This window comes from Ranitomeya imitator, chromosome 5, assembly GCF_032444005.1.
Source record: "Ranitomeya imitator isolate aRanImi1 chromosome 5, aRanImi1.pri, whole genome shotgun sequence".
NCBI lineage: Eukaryota > Metazoa > Chordata > Amphibia > Anura > Dendrobatidae > Ranitomeya > Ranitomeya imitator.
In genome coordinates, this window is record NC_091286.1 from 61,252,106 (window position 1) to 61,272,287 (window position 20,182).

Consider the following 20,182-nt stretch of genomic DNA (forward strand, 5'->3'; position numbering starts at 1 on the left):
GGCGAAAATTTTGAAAATTTCGCAATTTTCACATTTTGAATTTTTATTCTGTTAAACCAGAGAGTTATGTGACACAAAATAGTTAATAAATAACATTTCCCACACGTCTACTTTACATCAGCACAATTTTGGAAACAAAATTTTTTTTTGCTAGGAAGTTATAAGGGTTAAAATTTGACCAGCGATTTCTCATTTTTACAACGAAATTTACAAAACCATTTTTTTTAGGGACCACCTCACATTTGAAGTCAGTTTGAGGGGTTTATATGGCTGAAAATACCCAAAAGTGACACCATTCTAAAAACTGCACCCCTCAAGGTGCACAAAACCACATTCAAGAAGTTTATTAACCCTTCAGGTGCTTCACAGCAGCAGAAGCAACATGGAAGGAAAAAATGAACATTTAACTTTTTAGTCACAAAAATGATTTTTCAGCAACAATTTTTTTATTTTCCCAATGGTAAAAGGAGAAACTGAACCACGTACATTGTTGTCCAATTTGTCCTGAGTACGCTGATACCTCATATGTGGGGGTAAACCACTGTTTGGGCGCACGGCAGGGCTTGGAAGGGAAGGAGCGCCATTTGACTTTTTGAATGAAAAATTGGCTGCACTCTTTAGCGGACACCATGTCACATTTGGAGAGCCCCCGTGTGCCTAAAAATTGGAGCTCCCCCACAAGTGACCCTATTTTGGAAACTAGACGCCCCAAGGAACTTATCTAGATGCATAGTGAGCCCTTTAAACCCCCAGGTGCTTCACAAATTGATCCGTAAAAATGAAAAAGTACTTTTTTTTCACAAAAAAATTCTTTTAGCCTCAATTTTTTCATTTTCACATGGACAACAGGATAAAATGGATCCTAAAATTTGTTTGGCAATTTCTCCTGAGTACACCGATACTTCACATGTGGGGGTAAACCACTGTTTGGGCACATGGTAAGGCTCGGAAGGGAAGGAGCGCCATTTGACTTTTTGAATGAAAAATTATCTCCATCGATAGCGGACACCATGTCGCGTTTGGAGAGACCCTGTGTGCTTAAACATTGGAGCTCCCCCACAAGTGACCCCATTTTGGAAACTGGACCCCCCAAGGAACTTATCTAGATGCCTAGTGAGCACTTTAAACCCTCAGGTGCTTCACAAATTGATCCGTAAAAATGAAAAAGTACTTTTTTTTCACAAAAAATTTATTTTCGCCTCAATTTTTTCATTTTCACATGGGCAATAGGATAAAATGGATCCTAAAATTTGTTGAGCAATTTCTCCCGAGTACGCCGATACCTCATATGTGGGGGTAAACCACTGTTTGGGCACACGGCAGGGCTCGGAAGGGAAGGCGCGCCTTTTAACTTTTTGAATGGAAAATTAGCTCCAATTGTTAGCGGACACCATGTCGCATTTGGAGAGCCCCTGTGTGCCTATGCAATGGAGCTCCCCCACAAGTGACCCCATTTTGGAAACTAGACCCCCCAAGGAACTTATCTAGATGCATACTGAGCACTTTAAACCCCCAGGTGCTTCACAGAAGTTTATAATGCAGAGCCATGAAAATAAAAAATAATTTTTCTTTTCTCAAAAATGATTTTTTAGCCTGGAATTTCCTATTTTGCCAATGGTAATAGGAGAAATTGGACCACAAATGTTGTTGTCCAGTTTGTCCTGAGTATGCAGATACCCCATATGTGGGGGTAAACCACTGTTTGGGCGCACGGCAGGGCTCAGAAGGGAAGGCACGCCATTTGGCTTTTTAAATGGAAAATTATCTCCAATCATTAGCGGACACCATGTCGCGTTTGGAGAGCCCCTGTGTGCCTAAACATTGGAGATCCCCCACAAATTACCCCATTTTGGAAACTAGACCCCCAAAGGAACTAATCTAGATGTGTAGTGAGCACTTTGAACCCTCAAGTGCTTCACAGAAGTTTATAACGCAGAGCCATGAAAATAAAAAAAAAAAATTATTTTCTCAAAAATGAATTTTAGCCCGCAATTTTTTATTTTCCCAAGGGTAACAGGACAAATTTGACCCCAAAAGTTGTTGTCCAGTTTCTCCTGAGTACGCTGATACCCCATATGTGGGGGTAAACCACTGTTTAGGCACATGCTGGGGCTCGGAAGTGAAGTAGTGACGTTTTGAAATGCAGACTTTGATGGAATGCTCTGCGGGCGTCACGTTGCGTTTGCAGAGCCCCTGATGTGGCTAAACAGTAGAAACACCCCACAAGTGACCCCATTTTGGAAACTAGACCCCGAAAGGAACTTATCTAGATGTGAGGTGAGCACTTTGAACCCCCAAGTGCTTCACAGAAGTTCATAACACAGAGCAGTGAAAATAATAAATACGTTTTCTTTCCTCAAAAATAATTTTTTAGCCCAGAATTTTTTATTTTCCCAAGGGTTACAGGAGAAATTGGACCACAAAAGTTGTTGTCCAGTTTCTCCTGAGTACGCTGATACCCCATGTGTGGGGGTAAACCACTGTTTGGGCACACGTGGGGGCTCAGAAGGGAAGTAGTGACTTTTGAAATGCAGACTTTGATGGAATGGTCTGCGGGCGTCACATTGCGTTTGCAGAGCCCCTGGTGTGCCTAAACAGTAGAAACCCCCCACAAGTGACCCCATTTTGGAAACTAGACCCCCAAAGGAACTTATCTAGATGTGTGGTGAGCACTTTCAACCCCCAAGTGCTTTACAGAAGTTTATAACGCAGAGCCGTGAAAATAATAAATACGTTTTCTTTCCTCAAAAATAATTTTTTAGCCCAGAATTTTTTATTTTCCCAAGGGTTACAGGAGAAATTGGACCACAAAAGTTGTTGTCCAGTTTCTCCTGAGTACGCTGATACCCCATGTGTGGGGGTAAACCACTGTTTGGGCACACGTGGGGGCTCAGAAGGGAAGTAGTGACTTTTGAAATGCAGACTTTGATGGAATGGTCTGCGGGCGTCACATTGCGTTTGCAGAGCCCCTGGTGTGCCTAAACAGTAGAAACCCCCCACAAGTGACCCCATTTTGGAAACTAGACCCCCAAAGGAACTTATCTAGATGTGTGGTGAGCACTTTCAACCCCCAAGTGCTTTACAGAAGTTTATAACGCAGAGCCGTGAAAATAATAAATACGTTTTCTTTCCTCAAAAATAATTTTTTAGCCCAGAATTTTTTATTTTCCCAAGGGTTACAGGAGAAATTGGACCACAAAAGTTGTTGTCCAGTTTCTCCTGAGTACGCTGATGCCCCATGTGTGGGGGTAAACCACTGTTTGGGCACACGTGGGGGCTCAGAAGGGAAGTAGTGACTTTTGAAATGCAGACTTTGATGGAATGGTCTGCGGGCGTCACGTTGCGTTTGCAGAGCCCCTGGTGTGCCTAAACAGTAGAAACCCCCCACAAGTGACCCCATTTTGGAAACTAGACCCCCCAAGGAACTTATCTAGATATGTGGTGAGCACTTTGAACCCCCAAGTGCTTCACAGACGTTTACAACGCAGAGCCGTGAAAATAAAAAATCATTTTTCTTTCCTCAAAAATGATGTTTTAGCAAGCAATTTTTTATTTTCTCAAGGGTAACAGGAGAAATTGGACCCCAGTAATTGTTGCGCAGTTTGTCCTGAGTATGCTGGTACCCCATGTGTGGGGGTAAACCACTGTTTGGGCACACGTCGGGGTTCGGAAGTGAGGGAGCACCATTTGAATTTTTGAATACAAGATTGGCTGGAATCAATGGTGGCGCCATGTTGCGTTTGGAGACCCCTGATGTGCCTAAACAGTGGAAACCCCTCAATTCTACCTCCAACACACCCCTAACCCTTATCCCAACTGTAGCCGTAACCCTAATCACAACCCTAACCCCAACACACCCCTAACCACAACCCTAACCCCAACACACCCCTAACCCTAACCACAACCCTAATTCCAACCCAACTCTAAGGCTATGTGCCAACGTTGCGGATTCGTATGAGATTTTTCAGCATCATTTTTGAAAAATCCGCGGGTAAAAGGCACTGCGTTTTACCTGTGGATTTACCGTGGATTTCCAGTGTTTTTTGTGCGGATTTCACCTGTGGATTCCTATTGAGGAACAGGTGTAAAACGCTGCGGAATCCGCACAAAGAATTGGCATGCTGCGGAAAATACAACGCAGCGTTCCCGCGCGGTATTTTCTGCACCATGGGCACAGCAGATTTGGTTTTCCATATGTTTACATGGTACTGTAAACCTGATGGAACACTGCTGTGGATCCGCAGCGGCCAATCCGCACCGTGTGCACATAGCCTAATTCTAAAGGTATGTGCACACGCTGCGGAAAACGCTGCGGATCCGCAGCAGTTTCCCATGAGTTTACAGTTCAATGTGAACCTATGGGAACCAAAAATCGCTGTACACATGCTGCGGAAAAACTGCACGGAAACGCAGCGGTTTACATTCCTCAGCATGTCACTTCTTTCTGCGGATTCCGCAGCGGTTTTAGAACTGCTCCAATAGAAAATCGCAGTTGTAAAACCGCAGTGAAATGCGCAGAAAAACCGCGGTAAATCCACGATAAATCGGCAGCGGTTTAGCACTGTGGATTTTTCAAATCCGCTGCGGAAAAATCCGCATAGGACCAGAATACGTGTGCACATACCGAAACCCTAACCCTAGCCCTAACCCTACCCCTAACCCTACCCCTAACCCTAGCCCTAACCCTACCCCTACCCCTAACCCTACCCCTAACCCTACCCCTAACCCTAACCCTAGTTCTTACCCCAACCTTAGTGAAAAAAAAAAAAATTCTTTATTTTTTTTATTGTCCCTATCTATGGGGGTGACAAAGGGGGGGGTCATTTACTATTTTTTTTATTTTGATCACTGAGATAGGATATATCTCAGTGATCAAAATTCACTCTGGAACGAATCTGCCGGCCGGCAGATTCGGCGGGCGCACTGCACATGCGCCCGCCATTTTGGAAGATGGCGGCGCCCAGGAAAGAAGACGGACGGACCTCGGGCGGCCAGGTAAGTATAAGGGGGGGGAGATCAGGGCACGGGGGGGGGCGTCGGAGCACGGGGGGGTGGATCGGATCATGGGGGGGGTGGATCGGAACACGGGAGGGAGGATTGGAGCACGGGGAAGGATTGGAGCACGGGGTGAGGGATCGCTGTGCGGGGGGGTGGATCGGAGCACGGGGGGGGGGTCGCTGTGTGCGGGGGGGGGATCGGAGTGCGGGGGGGTTTGATTGCAGCACAGGGGGTGTGATTGGTGCACGGGGAAGCGGACAGGAGGACGGGGGAGCGGAGCACAGGACGGAGGGGAGCGGACCACAGATCGGGGGGCTGGGGGGGCGATCGGAGGGGTGGGGTGGGTGCACATAAGTGTTTCCAGCCATGGCCGATGATATTGCAGCATCGGCCATGGCTGGATTGTAATATTTCACCAGTTTTTTAGGTGAAATATTACAAATCGCTCTGATTGGCAGTTTCACTTTCAACAGCCAATCAGAGCGATCGTAGCCACGAGGGGGTGAAGCCACCCCCCCTGGGCTAAACTACCACTCCCCCTGTCCCTGCAGATCGGGTGAAATGGGAGTTAACCCTTTCACCCGATCTGCAGGGACGCGATCTTTCCATGACGCATATGCTGCGTCATGGGTCGGAATGGCACCGACTTTCATGACGCAGCGTATGCGTCAAAGGTCGGGAAGGGGTTAAAATTTAAAACATTTTAACAGTAATTGCACAGCACATTTACCAATTTATAAGGGAGGGAGGGTGGGACAACAGCTTCCAAGGGTCAACCGGGGAGAAAGAGGGAGAACCTGGCCCCGTCACTAGAATTTAACCCCTGAGGGTGTGGCCTGACTCACCTCTTCTCCCCGATTGGTCCGCTGGGCGTCCCAATCATGACCTCACCTGGGGAGGTAGTGGGAGGGGGGAATTGGGCACTGCACTGATTTCCCCTCTAGCTATCCCTTAGGGGCTCTGCAGTCAGAGGCATGTTCCTTATACAGTGCCGTGCCTACCAGACTGCAGAGACCAGTGTGTCGTAACCAGTGCCTTTCCCCGTCCCACCACTCTGTAATAAAAGATACCAACAATCCAGGATGGGTTGAACAGGTCGGTCACAGTTTTATTATTTGCAAAGTAGAGAAGGGCAATTACACATTGCGACGCACTCATTGCTGAAGGCCCCAGCCGACGACCGCTGGGCCAGCAAGCCGATGAGAGGTTACGAACCTTTGCCCCCCTCTACCTACCGCCACGGAGGATCATGTGTATGACCTACACAAGACTCCGACCCCCACACAACATCATTAGAGCCTGTTCAACACCATCCCGCAAACCCTCCAAGAATATGTCCAGCCCGATGTCCGTGAGGTGGATGCCGTCCGGTCTTAGTAAAGCTAAATTGTTCCCTTCTAACTCCTGGTGTCGAACCACAATGCCGTAATTTTCTCTCACAAACTTCGACATCTTTGTGTTAATCCTTTTTCTTGCGTTTTCGATGGCTTTTACGTCCTTAGCTCCGTGCCAGACCGCTCGAGGTATTATCTCTGACCACACCACCACCATATCTGGTAATAAACAGACAAACCGCTCGATGTCCGTTGACATTACTGTGTACAGCTCGGCCCCTTTCCACTTGCCCAAATCATTGCCTCCGGCATGTAGCACCAGAACCACCGGCCCCTTGGCCTTCTTAGCGATGTCGACCAACTCCGGGAAGATCTGACGCCACCGAAGCCCTCTGACGCCTCTCCAGTTGACTTCCAAATTCGGGAAGACAAAATTGGTTCCCCCCGTCCTGAGTTTGGCCCTTTTGCACGCCCAGTAGACAAAAGAATGCCCCACTACCCAAACTGTGGGCTTAAAGCTGCCTGTAAGAGACAAGAAGTGTTAGAGCAGGTCTGGTCTTATGTATCTTGCAAAGCATGCGGATTTCCAGCGGCCCATTCTCTGCACCTCGACTTCCGATACCCCCGCTCTAGCTGCTTCGGTCGCCGCCCCTATTCGGAATGAATGTGTCCCATATTCCTTTGGAGCCACGCCGAGTGCCTCTAGGCACTGTCTAAAAATCGCTTGAAATTGATATTTAGTAAGAGGGGACCCGTCGGTGTGTGAAAGGAGGAATCTACCCGGATGTCTTACTACCGCATAGAGTTTAACTATTTTTACGGGGCATATAGGGCGCCTGACGCCTTGACCAATACCCATGTCCCCCTCCCGGTGGGGTCGCATTTGGATCTCCGTGCTCTAATGCGCAGAGCTTCGCTGCATATGACGAGGTCTTCATTGATTAAGCCGCCTATTGATGCTGTTTTTGACTGGGGCACTAATTCGCTGATGCGAAGTGCCCCGAAGAAGGCGATTGCGAACGCTGCGGATATCAGCGTTGCCTCGTATTGTGATTTGCACACCGATGAAGAAATTGCAATTATGTCGGCCAGCAACCTTAAGGAAACTGGGCGGCGGCATTCCTGACTAGGTTGCAGCCTTGTTATGTTTGCTAATGACAGGTGTTATGAAGGCAATCCAGAGACACAGTGTGCTTAGCGATCAGAGCGCACACAGTGATCTGACAAATACCCAAAAATACAAGAACGAGCTCTGAGACGTGGAAACTCTGTAGTCTGCACACCTGATCCTATCCTAAACACAACTAAAAGCGGCTGTGGATTGCGCCTAACAACTACCTAGGCAACTCGGCACAGCCTAAGAAACTAGCTAGCCTGAAGATAGAAAAATAGGCCTGACTTGCCCCAGAGAAATTCCCCAAAGGAAAAGGCAGCCCCCCACATATAATGACTGTGAGTAAGATGAAAAGACAAAACGTAGGGATGAAATAGATTCAGCAAAGTGGGGCCCGATATTCTAGGACAGAGCGAGGATAGTAAAGCGAACTTTGCAGTCTACAAAAAACTCTAAAGCAAAACCACGCAAAGGGGGCAAAAAAAAACCACCGTGCCGAACTAACGGCACGGCGGCACACCCTTTGCGTCTCAGAGCTACCAGCAAAAACAAAGACAAGCTGGACAGAAAAAAAGCAACAAAAAAACAAAAAGCACTTAGCTATACAGAGCAGCAGGTCACAGGAACAATCAGGAGAAGCTCAGATCCAACACTGAAACATTGACAAGGAGCAAGGATAGCAGCATCAGGCGGAGTTAAGTAATGAAGCAGTTAACGAGCTCACCAGAACACCTGAGGGAGGAAGCTCAGAAGCTGCAGTACCACTTGTGACCACAGGAGTGAATTCAGCCACAGAATTCACAACAGTACCCCCCCCTTGAGGAGGGGTCACCGAACCCTCACCAGAGCCCCCAGGCCGACCAGGATGAGCCGCATGAAAGGCACGAACAAGATCGGAAGCATGAACATCAGAGGCAAAAACCCAGGAATTATCTTCCTGAGCATAACCCTTCCATTTAACCAGATACTGGAGTTTCCGTCTAGAAACACGAGAATCCAAAATCTTCTCCACAATATACTCCAATTCCCCCTCCACCAAAACCGGGGCAGGAGGCTCAACAGATGGAACCATAGGTGCCACGTATCTCCGCAACAACGACCTATGGAATACATTATGTATGGAAAAGGAGTCTGGGAGGGTCAAACGAAAAGACACAGGATTGAGAACCTCAGAAATCCTATACAGACCAATAAAACGAGGTTTAAATTTAGGAGAGGAAACCTTCATAGGAATATGACGAGAAGATAACCAAACCAGATCCCCAACACGAAGTCGGGGACCCACACGGCGTCTGCGATTAGCGAAAAGTTGAGCTTTCTCCTGGGACAAGATCAAATTGTCCACTACCTGAGTCCAGATCTGCTGCAACCTATCCACCACAGAATCCACACCAGGACAGTCCGAAGACTCAACCTGTCCTGAAGAGAAACGAGGATGGAACCCAGAATTGCAAAAAAATGGAGAAACCAAGGTAGCCGAGCTGGCCCGATTATTAAGGGCGAACTCAGCCAACGGCAAAAAGGACACCCAATCATCCTGGTCTGCAGAAACAAAACATCTCAGATATGTTTCCAAGGTCTGATTGGTTCGTTCGGTCTGGCCATTAGTCTGAGGATGGAAAGCCGAGGAAAAGGATAGGTCAATGCCCATCCTACCACAAAAGGCTCGCCAGAACCTTGAAACAAACTGGGAACCTCTGTCAGAAACAATATTCTCAGGAATGCCATGCAACCGAACCACATGCTGAAAGAACAAAGGTACCAAATCAGAGGAGGAAGGCAATTTAGCCAAGGGCACCAGATGGACCATTTTAGAAAAGCGATCACAGACCACCCAAATGACTGACATCTTTTGAGAAACGGGAAGGTCAGAAATGAAATCCATCGAAATATGTGTCCAAGGCCTCTTTGGGACCGGCAAGGGCAAAAGCAACCCACTGGCACGAGAACAGCAGGGCTTAGCCCTAGCACAAATCCCACAGGACTGCACAAAAGTACGTACATCCCGTGACAGAGATGGCCACCAGAAGGAGCTAGCCACTAACTCTCTGGTACCAAAGATTCCAGGATGACCAGCCAACACCGAACAATGAAGTTCAGAGATAAGTTTATTAGTCCACCTATCAGGGACGAACAGTTTCTCTGCTGGACAACGATCAGGTTTATTCGCCTGAAATTTTTGCAGCACCCGCCGCAAATCAGGGGAGATGGCAGACACAATGACTCCTTCCTTGAGGATACCCGCTGGCTCAGATAAACCCGGAGAGTCGGGCACAAAACTCCTAGACAGAGCATCCGCCTTCACATTTTTAGAGCCCGGAAGGTACGAAATCACAAAGTCGAAGCGGGCAAAAAATAACGACCAACGGGCCTGTCTAGGATTCAAGCGCTTGGCAGACTCGAGATAAGTCAAGTTCTTATGATCAGTCAATACCACCACGCGATGCTTAGCTCCTTCAAGCCAATGACGCCACTCCTCGAATGCCCACTTCATGGCCAGCAACTCTCGATTGCCCACATCATAATTACGCTCAGCGGGCGAAAACTTCCTGGAAAAGAAAGCACATGGTTTCATCACTGAGCAATCAGAACCTCTCTGTGACAAAACCGCCCCTTCTCCAATCTCAGAAGCATCAACCTCGACCTGGAACGGAAGAGAAACATCTGGCTGACACAACACAGGGGCAGAACAAAAACGACGCTTCAACTCCTGAAAAGCTTCCACAGCAGCAGAAGACCAATTAACCAAATCAGCACCCTTCTTGGTCAAATCGGTCAATGGTTTGGCAATGCTAGAAAAATTACAGATGAAGCGACGATAAAAATTAGCAAAGCCCAGGAACTTTTGCAGACTTTTCAGAGATGTCGGCTGAATCCAATCCTGGATGGCTTGGACCTTAACTGGATCCATCTCGATAGTAGAAGGGGTAAAGATGAACCCCAAAAATGAAACTTTCTGCACACCGAAGAGACACTTTGATCCCTTCACAAACAAAGAGTTAGCACGCAAGACCTGGAAAACCATTCTGACCTGCTTCACATGAGACTCCCAATCATCTGAGAAGATCAAAATGTCATCCAAGTAAACAATCAGGAATTTATCCAGATACTCACGGAAGATGTCATGCATAAAAGACTGAAACACAGATGGAGCATTGGCAAGTCCGAACGGCATCACTAGATACTCAAAATGACCCTCGGGCGTATTGAATGCAGTTTTCCATTCATCTCCTTGCCTGATTCTCACCAGATTATACGCACCACGAAGATCTATCTTAGTGAACCAACTAGCCCCCTTAATCCGAGCAAACAAGTCAGATAACAATGGCAAGGGATACTGAAATTTAACAGTGATCTTATTAAGAAGGTGGTAATCAATACACGGTCTCAGCGAACCATCCTTCTTGGCTACAAAGAAGAACCCTGCTCCCAGTGGTGATGACGATGGGCGAATATGTCCCTTCTCCAGGGATTCCTTCACATAACTGCGCATAGCAGCGTGTTCGGGCACGGATAAATTAAATAATCGACCTTTAGGGAATTTACTACCAGGAATCAAATTGATAGCACAATCACAATCCCTATGCGGAGGTAGAGCATCGGACTTGGGCTCTTCAAATACATCCTGATAATCAGACAAGAACTCTGGGACCTCAGAAGGGGTGGATGACGAAATCGACAAAAATGGAACATCACCATGTACCCCCTGACAACCCCAGCTGGATACCGACATGGAATTCCAATCCAATACTGGATTATGGGTTTGTAGCCATGGCAACCCCAACACGACCACATCATGCAGATTATGCAACACCAGAAAGCGAATAACTTCCTGATGTGCAGGAGCCATGCACATGGTCAGCTGGGCCCAGTATTGAGGTTTATTCTTGGCCAAAGGTGTAGCATCAATTCCTCTCAATGGAATAGGACACCGCAAAGGCTCCAAGAAAAACCCACAACGTTTAGCATAATCCAAATCCATCAGATTCAGGGCAGCGCCCGAATCCACAAACGCCATGACAGAAAACGACGACAAAGAGCATATCAAGGTAATGGACAGAAGGAATTTGGACTGTACAGTACCAATGACGGCAGACCTAGCGGACCGCTTAGTGCGCTTAGGACAATCAGAAATAGCATGAGTGGAATCACCACAGTAGAAACACAGACTATTCAGACGTCTGTATTCCTGCCGTTCAACTCTAGTCATAGTCCTATCGCACTGCATAGGCTCAGGTTTAACCTCAGGCAGTACCGCCAAATGGTGCACAGATTTACGCTCGCGCAAGCGTCGACCGATCTGAATGGCCAAAGACAAAGACTCATTCAAACCAGCAGGCATAGGAAATCCCACCATGACATCCTTAAGAGCCTCAGAGAGACCCTTTCTGAACAAAGCTGCCAGCGCAGATTCATTCCACTGAGTGAGTACTGACCATTTCCTAAATTTCTGACAATATACTTCTATATCATCCTGACCCTGGCACAAAGCCAGCAAATTTTTCTCAGCCTGATCCACTGAATTAGGCTCATCGTACAGCAATCCGAGCGCCAGGAAAAACGCATCGACACTACTCAATGCAGGGTCTCCTGGCGCAAGAGAAAATGCCCAGTCTTGAGGGTCGCCGCGCAAAAAAGAAATAATAATCAAAACCTGTTGAATAGGATTACCAGAAGAATGAGGTTTCAAGGCCAGAAATAGCTTACAATTATTTTTGAAACTTAGAAACTTAGTTCTATCTCCAAAAAACAAATCAGGAATAGGAATTCTTGGTTCTAACATAGATTTCTGATCAATAGTATCTTTAATTTTTTGTACATTTATAACGAGATTATCCATTGAAGAGCACAGACCCTGAATATCCATGTCCACACCTGTGTCCAGAATCACCCAAATGTCTAGGGGGAAAAAAAAAAGTGAACACAGAGCAGAAAAAAAAAAAAAAAATGATGTCAGAACTTTTTCTTTCCCTCTATTGAGAATCATTAGTTTTGGCTCCTTGTACTGTTATGTTTGCTAATGACAGGTGTTATGAAGGCAATCCAGAGACACAGTGTGCTTAGCGATCAGAGCGCACACAGTGATCTGACAAATACCCAAAAATACAAGAACGAGCTCTGAGACGTGGAAACTCTGTAGTCTGCACACCTGATCCTATCCTAAACACAACTAAAAGCGGCTGTGGATTGCGCCTAACAACTACCTAGGCAACTCGGCACAGCCTAAGAAACTAGCTAGCCTGAAGATAGAAAAATAGGCCTGACTTGCCCCAGAGAAATTCCCCAAAGGAAAAGGCAGCCTTCCACATATAATGACTGTGAGTAAGATGAAAAGACAAAACGTAGGGATGAAATAGATTCAGCAAAGTGGGGCCCGATATTCTAGGACAGAACGAGGATAGTAAAGCGAACTTTGCAGTCTACAAAAAACCCTAAAGCAAAACCACGCAAAGGGGGCAAAAAAAACCCACCGTGCCGAACTAACGGCACGGCGGTACACCCTTTGCGTCTCAGAGCTACCAGCAAAAACAAAGACAAGCTGGACAGAAAAAAAGCAACAAAAAAACAAAAAGCACTTAGCTATACAGAGCAGCAGGTCACAGGAACAATCAGGAGAAGCTCAGATCCAACACTGAAACATTGACAAGGAGCAAGGATAGCAGCATCAGGCGGAGTTAAGTAATGAAGCAGTTAACGAGCTCACCAGAACACCTGAGGGAGGAAGCTCAGAAGCTGCAGTACCACTTGTGACCACAGGAGTGAATTCAGCCACAGAATTCACAACACAGCCTTCTCCAGCCTTCAACGACTTGTTTGATGAAAAAATATTTGGTTACGTCCACCCACCCCAGCAGCTGAAAGAAGAATGCTATTCCCAACAGATGACGTTGCGCTAATGTCCCTGACGCACCTCTACGCCTGAGCTTTTCTAAAAGTTCTACTAGGACGTCGCATCTCGTCCGGTTGCACCTATCGACTGGTCTTCCTTGCGTTAGCGAGCACCACTCCTCCCACGCCTTACCGTAAACCTGCCAAGTCGCCGGTGTCACTGAAGCGCGGATCAAGGGCATCAATGATTGGCCACCATGTCCAAGAGAGAAGGAGGACACCGCAGGCCCGACGTTCGCGCTCTGGGGAGGAAGAGTTTGAATGCCTGCCAATCGGAAGATAACAAAGAGTTAACAATTTTGTCATCTACAATCGCTGTAAATCTGGCCCGGCACCAGATGTTGTGCTTCAGGCATAATAGTGCTAGGCGGCGCAACAGCGCGAGTAGAAGAGGACATGCTGTTTAGGGCTTTTGCTGTTCTCAGCTGCTTTGTTGTAAATCTGATGTTTGTATTTTCCAATTGGGCACCCCATAGCTCGACTGATGTTACTATCGCCAGAATTTCCACCAGTGCTGGGTCACGGCCCCATGCGGCCGTGGTCCATAGTTCAGGCCATTGGCCTTTGCACCACTGGTTTTTGTATATCGCCGCGAAACCATCAGTAATATTTCCACCAACCATCAAGTCTAAATCTTTGCTTGGCGACTCCAGGAATGTCCTCCAGACCAGCAAGTCTGCCTTCAGGGAGCGGTTTAGCCTAATTCTGTGGCTCGGCTGGGCTATGCCCTTGGTTGCCAGTGATAGTCGGCGTGAAAAAGCTCTGCCCGCCGGCATTACACGACAGGCAAAGTTGAGCAATCCTAGCAGGGACTGCATCTGCTGCAGGGTGACTTTTTTTGCTTCGTAGCAATTTTTAACCATTTGCAGAGTTTTTTGCAGTTTATCAGCTGGTAATCGAAACACCATTGCATTGGTGTCTATTTCAATACCGAGGAAAGGCAAAACGTTACAAGGGCCGACTGTTTTATCCGGTGAGAGTGGTACCCCAAATTTTCCGGCTAAAAACTTAAACTTTTGGAGAAGAAAGGAGCAGAGTCTGGAGTCCCCGGGACCGACGAACAAAAAATCGTCGAGGTAGTGAATCGTTGAGTTGCTAGCGGTTTCGTATCGTAATACCCAGTCTAGGAAGGTGCTGAAAAGCTCGAAGTAATGACAGGAAATGGAGCAGCCCATTGGTAGGCACATATCGAAATAAAATAGCCTGTCCACCTCACAGCCTAATAAATGAAAACATTCTGGGTGAACGGGCAAAAGGCGGAAGGCTGACTCTATGTCGGATTTCGCCAGCAGGGCACCGGGCCCAGCTGCGCGCACGAGCTCGACCGCCCTGTCAAAAGAAGAGTAGGTTACGGACGAGTCTTCCGCGGGTATTGCGTCGTTAACCGATGCGCCTTTTGGGTAGGAAAGGTGATGTATTAGCCGATATTTTCCTGGCTCCTTTTTGGGAACAATACCTAAAGGCGAGATTCTGAGATTTTTAAATGGCAACAAACTAAAAGGTCCCGCCATCCTGCCCAGCTCAACTTCTTTTTGGATTTTTTGCTGTAAAATATCGGGGAATTCGCGTGCCGATTTTAAATTATTTGCAATAGTTGGCGAGGGGCTGGGTTTGAAAGGGATATAAAAACCGTGTTTAAAACCGAAATATAGTTGTTCTGCCGCTTCTTTATTGGGATAACGGCTTAGCCATGGGCCCATTGCGGTTACGTTCACTGGGGTTAAACCTCGCAGGTGCTCTGTTTGCTTGGCGGGTACACCTGGATGCAGGGTGTCCACCTCCGCAGGAGGAACATTCATGTCTATATTTACAGGACCCTTGGAAACGGCAGTATCCATCGTTAAACATTAAGCAGGCCCCAGGTCCGCGTGCGACCACTGTATTCTGGCCTGCTGCTGTTGAGTGATAAGTGGTCGCTGCTGAAAAGGGGGGGTGTTTTTGGGACAACATCAGTCGTAACCAAACGTCCGTCGCTTTTACCCCCCAGCCCAAATCCGGTTGCATGGCCAACCGCCTGCGGAACTCCTCGTCGTACCGTTTCCATGCCGCCCCGCTGTGACACTTATATGAATTATATATTAGATCTTGGTAAACAAATAATTCAGAACAACGCTCTGGGTGCTTTTGGCCCATTATACATCCGAGAACCGCGAATGCCTGGAGCCAGTTATTCATTGTTTGAGCTATTTTTGGTTTGCTCCTATCTTGCAACCGCTCGCCAATCCTCCTTTCCTTGTCTACGGACTGTTGGTCGGCCGATAACAGTGACCATATATCCACATAACCATTATCCCAAATTTTTTGCTTTGTCTCCAAGTTAACATGCGCTCCCAGTGGGCTTAATCCACAGAAAAATGCATCCTTGTGCAGACTAGCTGCTTGGGTGGTGCTAGTGTCAGTTGGTACGCCTGGGCGTGTCAACTGCTGAACTAGGGTCTTAATAGCGGCCGCCAGCTCGCTTTCTCCCGCATTTTGCATTGTAGAATGCTCACCAACATCAAAGAACTCACCGCTGTCAGATGCCGGCCGAGTGTCTCCGGACGGAGGTACTCTGGCTCCTGCCGTGGCGCTGTCCTGGTGCTGGCCGCCCGCCCAGGAGGATGAAGATGGCAGGCCAGCGGCCAGCGCCGTGGCACGGGGATGTATTCTAGTCTGGTGCCGAGCGTCCCCTGGAGAGGGAGGTGCTCCGGCGTCAATTGTCTCCATGGTTCGGTGCTGGCTGGTGGACCGGGGAGGTACGTATGGCGTGTCTCCCTGTGCGTCAGCCCAGGACGGAGCTCGGTGCTGGCTGGTGGACCGGGGAGGTATGTATGGCATGTCTCCCCATGCGTCAGCCAATGAAGGAGCACGTGACGGATGAGATCTGTCGTGTGCTCGAGGATGAGAGGCTATCGGGGCCCCGATCTCTGCCTGGTCGGTAACGGGGGGTGTCAGTGTCTGTTCCCACCGGGTACCCGCTCTGGGTGTCCGGTGAGACCGCCGTCTTTCGGCGTGCGACCGGTACCGCCCGTTGTGACTCCCCGATGTGTCTGAACCGGTTGTGGATGGCGAGCGCCATCTGGAGGAGCGGGATCTGTGGTGGCTCCTGCGTGAGTGGTGTCGGCGTCTGGAGTGGGAATGGCGACAGCTAGAGGGACAGCGGGAACGGTGGCGGGAATCTACTGATGAGGGTGAGGACGATCTGCGGCATCTATGCCTGTGATCGCCCTGTCTAGGGGTTGTGTTAGGTGCATTTACCTCGGGAGTAAGGGGGACATTATCTTGGCCATGGGGTTTGAGTGGCGGTGCAGGGGGTAGAGACGGGGAAGGTGCGGAGACTATTAGGCTGGAACCGCAGGGTGAGCGCAACAGGGCGGGGACTGATAGGAAACTGTCTGCGATTAGCGTTTGGGAGCATGGGGGTGTTGGCGGCGCGTAATTTATTGCAGCTGTGTTAGTGTTTGGTGCGACTGTGTGCGTGTTTGGTGCGTACATTCCTGGCTGCGGAGCGTGCTGGCTGGTCTGAATAGACCAGTCATCACGCTCCGCGGCCGTGTTCGTGGCTCTGGCCCCCGACCGCCCGCCTCCCCGCACAGGCAACGCTGATGTGCCTGCTGGGGGGACGCGGTGGGCCAGGGGTGGGCTGGCCAGAGGTCCACGGTGAGGGACCTGGCTCGGGGAGCTTGTGAGCGCCGTTTTTGAGGCGCCCCCCCGACCGATTTGGCGGGTTGGGGCCCCGCCGCTGTTAGTGGGCGGGGCTTGGTGGTCCCAAGCCGGCATCAGGGAGAGGGGACTCCCTGACGCTGCCGGGGACCTGTGGTATGCCTGGGCCGGCTGCCCCCCGGTCCCCCTGAGCGGCTGGCGCGCCGCCGAGGGGACCGAGGCGGCGGGCGGTCCCCTGCTTGCTCCCGCATTGCAGTGCGATTGCCTGGAGGAAGTGGGGCCGGAAGTGGGCGTGTCCTGCCCGGCCCGCACTGCACTATGGGAGGCAGGGCGGGCCTGCATAGCATGGGAGGGCGGCGGATGAAACACTAAGCGCGCCGGGCCCCGGGTTTCAGAGCGGGGACAGGAAGTGCCTGGGGCCCGGACGCGATTGGCGTATGGAGCCGACACCTGGCACCGGCGGGCAGCGGCGCCAGAGGCAAGCGCCGAGACGTCCGCCGCGCATCCCGGCGCCACACGTGGGGCAGAAGCACGGCGACTTGGCAGCGCCGGCTCCCCTCCGACACGTAGGCGCACGGGAGGACGGGAGGACCGCCCCGAATGTCTGCCCTGGGGCGCCGCTGCGGCCCGGTCAGCCGGAGCGCCAGGGGCTAGCAGCTGGAGCCCCGGAGGACCGGAGTCTGCAGATATAATGAGCTGGTGAGTGGGGGCTAGTAGCGCTGGGGAGACAGGAGAGGATGAGGCCCCAGGAGGGGGGATAAGCAGGGACGGAGCCCTGGGGGAGGACGGAGAGGCCAGGGGGTGAGGAGAGGACGAGGCCCCAGGAGGGGGGGTGTGCAGGGATGGAGCCCAGGGGGACGATGGGGAGGCCTGAGGGGAGGCTAGGGGGTGAGGAGAGGGCACAGGAAGGTGAGCACCCAAACCAGGATTAGGGGATCGAGACCATTGCTCACCTTCCTGTGCAGCTCCTTGCTGTAGGGCCTCGGTCGTAGGGGCAGCCATGGTGGTCAGGAGATCAGGGACAACAACAGCTTCCAAGGGTCAACCGGGGAGAAAGAGGGAGAACCTGGCCCCGTCACTAGAATTTAACCCCTGAGGGTGTGGCCTGACTCACCTCTTCTCCCCGGTTTGTCCGCTGGGCGTCCCAATCATGACCTCACCTGGGGAGGTAGTGGGAGGGGGGAATTGGGCACTGCACTGATTTCCCCTCTAGCTATCCCTTAGGGGCTCTGCAGTCAGAGGCACGTTCCTTATACAGTGCCGTGCCTACCATTATATTATGTGTAGAACTATATGTGAGGCCATTATATTATGTGCAGGACTATATGTGGGGCCATTATATTATGTGTAGTACTATATGTGGGGCCATTATATTATGTGCAGGACTATATGTGGGGCCATTATATTATGTGTAGGACTATATGTGAGGCCATTATATTATGTGTAGTACTATATGTGGGGCCATTATATTATGTGCAGGACTATATGTGGACCATTATATTATGTGTAGGATTATATGAGGGGCCATTATATTATGTGTAGGACTATATGTGGGACCACTATATTATGTGTAGGACTATATGTGGGGCCATTATATTATGTGTAGGACTATATGTGGGGCCATTATATTATGTGCAGGACTATATGTGAGGCCATTATATTATGTGTAGTACTATATGTGGGGCCATTATATTATGTGCAGGACTATATGTGGGGCCATTATATTATGTGCAGGACTATATGTGAGGCCATTATATTATGTGTAGTACTATATGTGGGGCCATTATATTATATGCAGGACTATATGTGGGGCCATTATATTATGTGTAGGACTATATGTGGGGCCATTATATTATGTGTAGGACTATATGTGGGGCCATTATATTATGTGCAGGACTATATGAGGGGCCATTATATTATGTGTAGGACTATATGTGGGGCCATTATATTATGTGTAGGACTATATGTGGGGCCATTATATTATGTGCAGGACTATATGTTAGGCCATTATATTATGTGTAGTACTATATGTGGGGCCATTATATTATGTGCACTATATGTGAGGCCATTATATTATGTGTAGTACTATATGTGAGGCCATTATATTATGTGTAGAACTATATGTGAGGCCATTATATTATGTGCAGGACTATATGTGAGGCCATTATATTATGTGTAGTACTATATGTGAGGCCATTATATTATGTGTAGAACTATATGTGAGGCCATTATATTATGTGCAGGACTATATGTGAGGCCATTATATTATGTGTAGTACTATATGTGGGGCCATTATATTATGTGCACTATATGTGAGGCCATTATATTATGTGTAGAACTATATGTGGGGCCATTATATTATGTGCAGGACTATATGTGAGGCCATTATATTATGTGTAGGACTATATGAGGGTCCATTATATTATGTGCAGGACTATATGTGAGGCCATTATATTATGTGCAGGACTATATGTGAGGCCATTATATTATGTGTAGGACTATATGTGGGGCCATTATATTATGTGTAGGACTATATGTGAGGCCATTATATTATGTGTAGGACTATATGTGGGACCATTATATTATGTGTAGGACTATATGAGGGTCCATTATATTATGTGCAGGACTATATGTGAGGCCATTATATTATGTGCAGGACTATATGTGAGGCCATTATATTATGTGCAGGACTATATGTGAGGCCATTATATTATGTGTAGGACTATATGTGGGACCTTTATATTATGTGTAGGACTATATGAGGGTCCATTATATTATGTGCAGGACTATATGTGAGGCCATTAAATTATGTGCAGGACTATATGTGAGGCCATTATATTATGTGTAGGACTATATGTGGGGTCATTATATTATGTGTAGGACTATATGTGGGACCATTATATTATGTGTAGGACTATATGAGGGTCCATTATATTATGTGCAGGACTATATGTGAGGCCATTATATTATGCGTAGGACTATATGTGGGGCCATTATATTATGTGCACTATATGTGAGGCCATTATATTATGTGTAGTACTATATGTGAGGCCATTATATTATGTGTAGGACTATATGTGGGGCCATTATATTATGTGTAGTACAATATGTGAGGCCATTATATTATGTGCAGGACTATATGTGAGGCCATTATATTATGTGTAGTATTATATGTGGGGCCATTATATTATGTGTAGTACTATAT